Source organism: Echinops telfairi, unplaced genomic scaffold, assembly GCF_000313985.2.
Source record: "Echinops telfairi isolate 266 unplaced genomic scaffold, ASM31398v2 ScPeMD7_18;HRSCAF=68, whole genome shotgun sequence".
NCBI classification, from domain to species: domain Eukaryota; kingdom Metazoa; phylum Chordata; class Mammalia; order Afrosoricida; family Tenrecidae; genus Echinops; species Echinops telfairi.
This window is the reverse complement of record NW_022103915.1, coordinates 49581400-49591067: the sequence shown is the minus strand read 5'-3', so window position 1 is coordinate 49591067 and position 9668 is coordinate 49581400.

The window sequence follows — 9668 nt, the reverse complement described above, 5'->3', positions numbered from 1 at the left end:
CCGATCCCAGCCATGGAATCTTCAGTTGCATGTATGCACCTGGGAGCTGCCCAAGAACAAAGAAGACCCCAAACCCCCGATGTATTGGAGATGTAGCTTTAGCAAAGAATATGGAGTGCACCTGGGCTATCAGACGAACCAGCAGATCTGTCGTGGGAGACGTTGAGCCAGAATGTTCCTTAGAATCCAGGAAGGTGAAACTTTTTTCTCATCTACTTGGACATGTTAATAAGCAAGACCAGTCCCTGGAAAAGGCTATCATACGTGGTAGAGTCTGGGGGGAAAAAGAAGAAGCTCAATGAGAGATTGATACCGTGGGGAGGAACGTGAGGATGGTACAGGATGCTGACAGCGTTTCGTCTTGCTGTTGTACAGAGAGCATCACTGTGACTTGGAACCAGATGACACACCTAGCTAGAAATGTTTCTGTTGTGTGAAAAACATTCAGATATGGTCATTCATACTTCAATTTCCTCCCTCCTTCCCTTTCTTCCTTCCATCAGTAGATGCCTGCTAAGTATTCACTGTTGGGGGATGAATCCATGAAGATACCCAGAGGCAAAATTCATAGTTGCTGCTTCCACAGCTGGGGTCCTGCCAGGAAATGAATGGCACACTCCAGCAGGGTCATTGAGGAGAATTTCATGAAGGGGGCTACTTCCAGATAGGGAAACCACAGGGGACATCGACGTACATTGTAACACTGGGGGCTCATCTGTCACCCCAAAGCTGGAGGAGCAAAGAGAAGGGGCAGTTACTGGAACCCAGGGCAATCACAGTTGCAGGTGTGGCAGTGGCCATAGGAGAGGGCTGTCTGACCAGAGCTGTCTAACCATTAGGTTAGACAGGGGACTGTCTAACCTTTAGGAGAGGAAGGCTCCCCACACTGTGGAGGGGATGGGGTGACGAACACCGCGCTCTCCCTGCTCACACTGATTTCCTACTGATGCTCTTTGTTGCCTAAACTCAACCAAAAGCTAGAGCACAAGGGAGCCTATTGGCATAAATCACAGATATAAAAATCCTGGTATCCCGAACAAGGGCAGAGGTCAGTTCTAGAGGGCAAACAGCATATTCAGCACATTGACCTGGGAGAGGCCTACAGAAAAAGCCAGCCTCAAAATAAGGCAACGGTACAAAAGAGGTCACAAAATAACAAATGATCAATGGTCTAGATAACAGATCCTGGATATAACTCAGAGAAGACTTCCAGAAAAAGAGTACTTCTTGGGGTCTTTGAGAAACATTAGATTAGCGGAGAGAAATGAGGAAGATCATTCAGCAGTGGGAACCCAGTCATGGAAACAGTGGAGAGGATGTGGTTGGGTGGCTATATTGAACTGGTTAAACCACAGAATCCAGAGGAGTAGTGATGAAATCGCCAGGGGCTTTCTTTCGGTGAGAGTGGTGATCCACTTCCACTTACGTTTTTAATTCAGTGTTTCTATTGAGTACATGCTGTATACCTTGCAAAGCTGTCAGAAAGAAAAGAAAATAGAAGCCGGGTGTCTGGTCCCAAGAATCTTACACGTTCCTTTGGCATTCACATGAAATAGTCCTCTGGTTAATCACAAACTATCCAGAATACTAAATGGATTGTCCTTGGGGTTCTAAGGAAGGAGTGGCCCTACAATGTGGAATTCCCGAAATGTGTTCACTCATGGATGGATTCATCTGACGAACATTCTTGAAGTATCTCCTCTGAGCCAAGCACTAACCATTAAAGCCACAGTCCCATAAAGATGATTCAACCCAGAAGCCAGTCATTGAGAGGTTCAGGGAGCCTGGATCTCACCTAGTTCAGACAAAAACGAATGGAGTGTACCCTTCCAAAATATGCTGTAATGGAGCCACGGCAGGGGTTCCCTAAATGGTTGTTGACAAAATAAGTAATTAAAATGAAGAAGTATTACAGGTTTCTACAGTGTTTTGAAACAGCACGTAAGGTGGCCATCTAATCATAGTGCAATGCTGATCCAGTAGAAAGCTTGCTCCCTGAAATAGTACCAGCTCCTCGCATGAGGTCGACTGTAATCTGCATCTACTAAAGAAATGCTGGCATACATGAATGAATGCGTACTTGAGTAAGGTACTTTTACAATAAGGCTTCTTGGGAAAATGCTTTTCTCCATTTTGAGGGGGTGGGGGAAGAATAGTACATTAGACGATCCTTCAGACTTTTAAATGACTACTTGTGCTTCCTAACTTTTACCCATTTTAATTCCCTGTGAGTCTTAGATGTACAGTTGTTTAAATAGCTTTAAATACACAGGTGAACAATATCCTTTGAAAGGTGGCCTAGAGAGTACTCTGCAGACACAGACTTCTGCCTGGGCCCTGGGCCCAGCTTGGGACCTGCCACCGGCCTCAGTGCACCTTGCCGCGCGGTGTGGGCGGCTCCGGGGCCCTTTTACCCATGTTCCTTTCTTTGAGCATTCTGACTTCTTTCCCCACCACCATTAAAATCATATTAAGTCATTCTGAAGTACTTCCCATAGCACTAACTGAGAAGTACAGCGGCGAGAAAAATTATCTACCTGTGTGGAATAGGTCATTATTCTAATTTGTAATCTGAGTGACAGAGAAGAGAGTATTGGGGTGTGCCCCCACCACCCTGCTCCATTTACTCCACAAAGAGTTGTGTGTGTGTGTGTGTTTGCCTTAGTAGGCAGCTTTCAGCCTACTGGCTTGTTAATTGTGATACCTGATGGGAACTTCTTATTTGCTGATGTTTGAACATTGCTTTTTTGGGGGGGCCACTGTGACACAAATGGAGATCTGAGTTCAAAGTGATTTCCTGCCTTGTAGAAATCTAAAGTCAGACCAAATTAATACTGTCAGACGACGGGTCAGTGGAAGGCCCCTTATGCAGTGAGTCGCATTTACACACCCGGTTTGGGGGATGAGCAGCTTTCTGTTGGGCACTTTGTGTTTCTGAGGATGAGGCGGGGACCCGAGGACTTCAGGTGGCTCTCAGATCTGGGAACACCCACTGTAATCCAATTGTGGGGAAGGTGCTGCGTGCCACAAATCCTTGTGTTTATCTTTAGAGAGAAATAGAAAATGATGGTTCGTGGCGGCAGCAGCCTGCTGACCTGAGACAGGGCTTGTGACGAGGGGTTTTCAGAATCTCGTGGCTGAGATGGGATGAGTTCTTTTCAGGTGAACAAAGGATTATTTATGATGAAAACCTTCACCCGTACACTCTAAGACGGACTGAAATATGAAAGAGGCGAGGGAAGTTTGAAACACATGAGTAGGAAATAATTTTAAATATCGAGGAAGAGGATTGTGTGTACGCTATTTTCAGTTCTGGGGATTTGTTCCAATTTGTGAAATGCTTGTTTTAAAGGTTTCCTCCCTTTCTCAACAGACCTTGATATCAATTTGTAGATATCTTAGCTAGCATTCAGGTTCTAGTTGTCTATGCCGTCTCGTAAGCATGTAGCATGTTTTTACTACCGATTATGAAATTAAGCTGGAACACTTCATTCCTTTCCAAAATGATTATTGTGTGAGCTACAGAAAATAAAAAAATATACATTTTGAATGCAGTGGATATATTCCACTTTATGGGGGAAACATCTCCGTCCCAAGACCAGAGGGTTGTACAGAGATTAAAGACCAATCTGCTGCTTTGGGCTGAGATATGAAAATGAAATCTCGGTAAAGAAGTACAATTTGGAACTATTCAAACATCTGTAGAGTATTTTTTGAACCTTGAGAAGTGATCAACCTATAAATACTACATTAGTCAGGTGTCTTGTTACTTCTTGTCACCTGTCAATAAATGAGAAACAAACTTGGTCTGACTTTCACACTATTATGGGTAACATCCTAGGGTTTTTAACAAAAAAGCAAACCAATGATGGGTCGATGATCTGATGATTTAATTGATAATATAATATACTCAATTAAAAACTATAAGTACTTATTTCAATAGTAATGTCTAATTCTATGGATGGTATGATAGATATTCTTAAAATACTTTTATTGGGGGCTCTTACATCTCTTATCATAATCCATACATTCCTCCAGGTTGTCAAGCACATTTGCACATATGCCGCCATCATCATTTTCAAAGCATTCTCTTCCCACTTGAGCCCCTGATATCAGCTCTCCATTTCTTCTCCCTCCCTCCCCTGCCTGCCCACCCTACGAACCCTTGATAAATTATAGATTATTTTTTCCATATCTTACATCGTCCTCCATTGCCCCTCACTCATTTTTCCATTATTTGTCCCCATGAGAGGGGGTTCTAGATTGATCCTTATGATCGATTCCCCCTTTCTCCCACCATGCTCCCCTAATTCTCCTGGTATCTCTGCTCTCCTTGTTGACCCTGAGGGTTTATCTATCCTGGATTCCCTGTGTTGCAGGCTCTTATCTGTAGCAATGTGCATGCTCTGGTCTAATCTGATTTGTAAGGTAGAATTGAGGTCATGACAGTGGGGTGAAGGAAGCACCAAAGAGCTAGAGGAAAATTGTGTGTTTCATCGGTGCTATACTGCACCCTGAGATAGGCAGATTTTATACCAACTTGATAGTACCTGTGTGGAGGTAGGGGTGGAGTCAATCAGTGTGTTAGTCTGGGTTGACTAGAGAAACAAATTCATAGACACTCATATGTGTGTAAGAGAGAGTCTTATATCAAAGAGTAATTTTATATTAAGAAAACATCCCAGCCCAGCCCATAAGTCCGATATTAGCTCATATGTCAGATACCAGTCTATAAATTCCTCTTCAGACTCATGATACACATGTGATGATGTTGAATGCAGGAAGCTCACAGGCCAGTGAGTGGAAAGTCTTGTGGATCCAGTGGCAGTGTAAGCATCTCAGCCCTGGAATGGGTGTCCACGTGGCTCCTCCAGTTCCAGGGCTCTGGGTCCATCCGCGTAGTGCCAGAAAAGAAGACAGGAGTTCCCAGAATCCTCAGGAGAAGGCCATGCAAGCACAGAGGCCTCACTGGCTATAACCTGGTTGACAGGCTAGGCTCCACCCATTTGCTCAAGTTGACAGATTATATAGCTGCCACAATCAGGTATTAGCCTGGTGATGCTTCCTTGAGGGTCTGGCCTTTTTATAAGAGAAAAACTGGGAAATTCTCTCTGCCTCTTGGCCTTCCTGCTTGTTGGGACTCTGTGCCTGCCTCCAGGGACAGCCCCATGTAGGCCACCTGATTGTGAGAGCTGTCAAAACTGCCATGTTTCCAATGACCTTGGATCCATGTGATTCTGCACCCACTGGCTGGTGAGCTCCCTGCATCCCACTTCTTCTTTCTGTGTCTTCAGAGGGCTCTGGCTAGCATCGAACCTATGGACTTAACTTGAACTGGGCTGGATGTCTTCTTGATATCAAAGTGTTTCTTGATATGAAGCTCGTTTTTATACATATATGAATGTCACTGATTTTTATTCTCTAGACAACCCAACCTACCACCTATGGTTAAGGTATTATTGATTTCCGAAGGTTGCCAAAATGAAGCACCTCAGCTGAACGACTCAACACAGCAGAACTTTCTTCAGTCTCGGCTCTCGGGGCCACAAGTCCCAAATCAAGGTGTTGGTAGGGCCAGACTCTTTCTGATCATTTTGGAATCTTTCTGTGTCTTGAGTTTCTGATGTTGCCAGCAATCCTCGGTGTTCCTTGGCTTGTAGACACATTGGTTCAATCTCTGCCTCCCTTGTCACACGGTGTTCTCCCTGTGTGATTGTATATCTTCTTCTCCTCTTATAAGAGCACTGGTCATATTAAATCAGGGATCTTCTAATCTAGTATGAGCTTACCTCGATTATACCTGCAAAGATTCTGTTTCCAAATGAAGACAGATTTATAGGGCCTGAGGGTTAGGGTTTGATGATATCTTTCTGAGGGACACAAACTAACGCATTATAAGGTAGTCAAGACTACAACACTAAATAGACTGAAACAAGTAATGGCTCAACACAATTGAAGGTTACTTCTTGTTCATGTCACAGCCCTAGGAAGGTGGATGGATTGGTCAGTTGCTCTCAAGCATATCAAGAATGTACTCACTTCTTCCGAGTATTGGCTGACAGACGATGCTCTGGCTTTTTCAGGTTGAGGCTTCTATTGTCACCTTGGTTAGTTCCAACACAGCTAGCTGAAAAGGAGAAAGACTGAAACAACAGTGAGGGGTACGATGGGCCAATTCTATTGGCTGGAACTCAGTCATGTGGCCACCAAATTGCAAAGGTAGTCTAGCTCTCTAGCATCCCCAGCATAGTAGGTGGGACCTCTAGTAATATTTGTTGAATTACTGGCAACAGCAGGAGCTCAAGGCATGGAACTGATTCAGATCCATTTAGAAAGATCCTGGCATAGCCCACACCTTGCTTTGGGACTTCTGGGCCCCAGAACTGAGAGACAATGATGTTCTACTGTTTGGAGTCACTAGATGTGAGATTCACTGTTGGCTGTATGTCACCAGTATTTCGAAGGTTTAGGAACGTTGGACAACGTTCCGAAATGATCAGAAATAATGTGTTGTTATCCAGAAGTAAGTTTCAACTATACAAAACTGTAGAAGTGAGGATGATAAGACTTCATCTCGCACACTTTGGACCCGCTCTCAGAAGAGACCAGTCCCTGAAAAAAGGATCTGACTCTTGGTAAAGTGGAGGGTCGGTGAACAAGAGGAAGACTGCTAGGGAGGTGACTGAACACCGTGGCTGCAACAATAAGCGGAAACATAACAAGAGTGTTGAGAAGATGGCCAGGACCAAGCCATGTTCCATTCTGCTGTGCACAGCGTCGTCATGAGTAGGCACCAACTCAACAGTACTTAACAATGACCTTCAAATGACCTTCAAAATATGCAATATTTCTATAGCATTGCAAAGAAGACTCACGCTAGTTTCTAGCATATTAGTATGCTTTTATGACATGGAAATTGATTATTTACCTGTGCAGTTACCTAGAACCCATTTCAGTACAAAACATTTAAAAATCCAACAATGTGGAACAAGTATATGGCAAAATAATGTGGCAAAATAACATGCCATTACTTTTTTTCCCTGTGATTCTACACAGTCTTCATCATCGCATTTTGAAACTTCATACTTGGTCCCTGGTGGCAGACATAGTTTTTCTTTTACACATATGATATAATATTTTCCTGAGCATATTTCTTACTACCTTTTCCCTTTAGGGTGCCTTTCTTGCTTATCTAGGCCAGGTTGCCTTGTTGTGTGATGTCCTTAATGTGCCACTGTGGCATGTCAGGGAGCGAGACCAAGCTTCCCATTCCCGTGAAGATTTACAGACTCAACCCACAGAGGCAGTTCTGTCCTGTCATAGTAGGGTCGCTATGAGCCAGAGCCTACTCGATGGCAATGAGTTTGGTTTGGATTTTTTGCATATAAAAGGCCAGGGAGCAAAATAATAATGAAAAATAAAAATAGTCCCCAGAAGAGAAAGTCTTGGGTTTATGGCAAGTTTTAGATGTAAACAAAATTACAACTGGAAGCTGAAGCAATGAAAGCAAAAGTGAGGGGAGAGATGGACTTCGGGGGTTAGAACTTCAAATGAATGAGGGGGTTTAATATGCATTGGCTTCCTCTTAGAGTAGACGTATTACCGTTAGATGGAGCACTCCATGGTGACAGGACCCTTCTGATCATTCTATTCGGCTGGGTTTTCTAAAGAAAAGAACCAGCAAAACTCATATTTGAATGAGAAAGAAGTTCATTTCAAGGAAACAGCTCAGCCCAGTCTAACTCAAGACCCTGAGTCAGATGCTAGCTGGAGACCACCCCCGATTCATACAGCTGCCAGCTGATGTAGCTGGAAAGGGAAGTGAGAAGCTGGGAGATCACAGGACCATGGGTACAGGGTTATGTGGCTCCAAAGTTGGCAGGAACATGGCAGGCCACTTACAGTCCCCATTGTTGGTAGGCCACATAGGCCACTGGCCCCAGGAGCAAGACACAGGATTGAATCAAGGAGGAAGGAGAGGCAAGAGAGAGAGAGAGACCAGTTCTCTACAACATCTTTATAAAAAGGCCACAAGCCCAAGGAGACATCATTAGGTTCAATGGGCATGTGTCCGCATGGGTTCATACCCCACTCCTGGTACCATAATGTGTTAGTCTGGGTTGACTAGAGAAACAAATTTTTAGGCACTCATATGTATATAAGAAAGAGCTTTATATGCAAGAGCAAGTGACTATTGAGAAAATACCCCAGCCCAGTCCAGATCGAGTCCATAAGTCTGATATCAGCCCGTATGTCCGATACCAATCTATATAGTCCTCTTCAGACTTATGAAACACATATAATGACGCCGAATGCAGGACAATCACAGGCCAGTGGATAGAAAGGCTTGTGGATCCAGTGGTGGTGTAAGCATCTCATAGCTGGCGTGGGTCTCCACGTGGCTCCTCCAGCTTCAGAACACTAGCATAGCTCCATGTGTCTTGTCAACAGGAATGTCTTACCGGGAGTGAGCATGTGTCCTGCCTCCAGTGAGCTATTTATCTCTTTAGCGGCTCCAAATGAGGTCATCAAGCTGCAACCTGATTGACAGGATAACCTCTACCCCTTCACTCTGAAACCTGAAGTTGACAACAGATTATATAACTACCACAGTTGTGTTGTGTGATTTACCTTCTTACAGGTAAAACCAAGTTAATACAAAACCTAACTATCATAATCATTAATGAATTCCCAGCACTTGGAACAGTACCTTGGCAGAGTCATGGGCACTGTGTTAGTCTGGGTAGACTAGAGAAACAAATCCATAGACACACATATGTGTTTAAGAAAGAGATTTATCTACAAGAGGAATTGAACATTGAGAAAACATCCCAGCCCAGTCCAGATCAAGTCCTTAAGTCCCATATTAGCCTATATGTGTGATACCAATCTATAAAGTCTTCTTCAGACTCACGATATACATGTAATGACGCCAAATACAGGACGATCACAGGCCAGTGGGTAGAAAGCCTTTGGGTCCAGTGGCGTTGTAAGCATCTCAGCGCTGGCAGGGGTCTCCCTGTGGCTTCTCTGGCTTCGGAGGTCTGGTTGCATCCATGTGGCTTGTCTGGCTCAGGGCACTAGGGTAGTTCCATGTGTCTTGTCAGCTGCAATGTCTCCCAGGGAGTGAAGTAGTGAGAGAGCCTCCAAGGAGGAAATCCCTGATTTCCCAGAATTCTCAAGAGAAGGCCATGCCCACACAGAGGGCTCATTGGCTCTGATCTGATTGACAAGCTAGATTCCACCCCTACATTCTTAATCCTCAAATTGACAAACAATTATATATCTACCACAGGCACTGAATGAGTATTTATTGAAAGAAATTAGTAAGCCCAATGATTTCCAATTGGGTAAAATGAAACCTCCTTGGAAAGACAACCGAAAACTGCTACAAAATGGCACTGTGATCGTTGATTGATTCATTCATTGAACATATACCTCGAGTCCTAATCGTATGTGGCGCATGATGCTGCCCTCCACCCATGGAGGTTACAAATGCCCAGACAGCTCACACTCCCTTCAGGCTGCACTAAGGAGAGTCTCAGCATGGGAGGGGAAGTTGGGCCTCGTCATACTTTCCAGTGCCATATTTCCTTCAAATAAATATTCTTTGACATAGAGAAATGATGCTTTTATTCATCTTAAATAAAACACAAGTACAAGCACTT